We start from the raw sequence: 769 nt of genomic DNA, 5'->3' as shown, positions 1-769 counted from the left end.
TATTATCACAGAATAATATAGTTTATAAAATACATGCATTACAAATTCAAGTTTTTTATTTATTTCATAAAACAATGTCTACTACATATGCTTTCAGGGCACAATTCCCAACAACAATAAGGTTAAGGATATTTCCATTTTCACTAAGGGATCACGCAAAGAGTTGGTTGATTTCCCTATAGGCTAACTCTATTACCACATGGGAGGAGCTCACTCAAAAGTTCCTTGCAAAGTTTTTCCCTTCAGCAAAAACTGCAAAGTTGAGAGGGGAAATTAATAATTTCTACCAGATGGAAGGGGAATCGTTGTATGATGCACGGGAGAGATTCAAAGAGTTGTTAAGGAAGTGTCTGCATCATGGTATAGAGAAGTGGATACTGGTTCACAGTGTTATAATGGGTTGAATGGTACTGCTCGTACCATAATAGATGTTGCAGCGGGAGGTGCGTTCATGACCAAAAGTGCTAATGAAGCTTATGAATTGTTAGAGGAGATGGCCATGAACAATTACTAGTGGCCTACTGAGAGAGAAAATACAAAGAAGGTGGTTGGGATGATTGAATTAGATGTCATCTCAATGCTTACAGCTCAAGTGGCATCCTTGACGAAACAACTACAACAGAATAACCTCACAGCTTAAGCCATGCAATTACGACATGTGTATGAAATATGTGGAATGGCGCATCCACCTAACCAGTGTCCTGCAATGGATTTAAATAGTTTTCCTATGGAACAAGTTCTAGCCATAGGAAATAGCCAAAGGCCAAGC

General features: G+C 38.6%; 1 non-coding gene across 1 annotated transcript; it reads right to left on the bottom strand.

The window, feature by feature from the left end:
- Positions 1-257: 257 nt before the first annotated feature.
- LOC133807948 (small nucleolar RNA R71) lies at positions 258-364 on the bottom strand. Its single transcript, XR_009879828.1, has one exon. It is a non-coding gene; the product is annotated as a small nucleolar RNA R71 (small nucleolar RNA).
- Between the last annotated feature and the right edge of the window lie 405 nt (positions 365-769).

This window comes from Humulus lupulus, chromosome X, assembly GCF_963169125.1.
Source record: "Humulus lupulus chromosome X, drHumLupu1.1, whole genome shotgun sequence".
Classification (NCBI taxonomy): Eukaryota; Viridiplantae; Streptophyta; class Magnoliopsida; order Rosales; family Cannabaceae; genus Humulus; species Humulus lupulus.
This window is presented reverse-complemented; position numbering and strand designations above follow the sequence as displayed.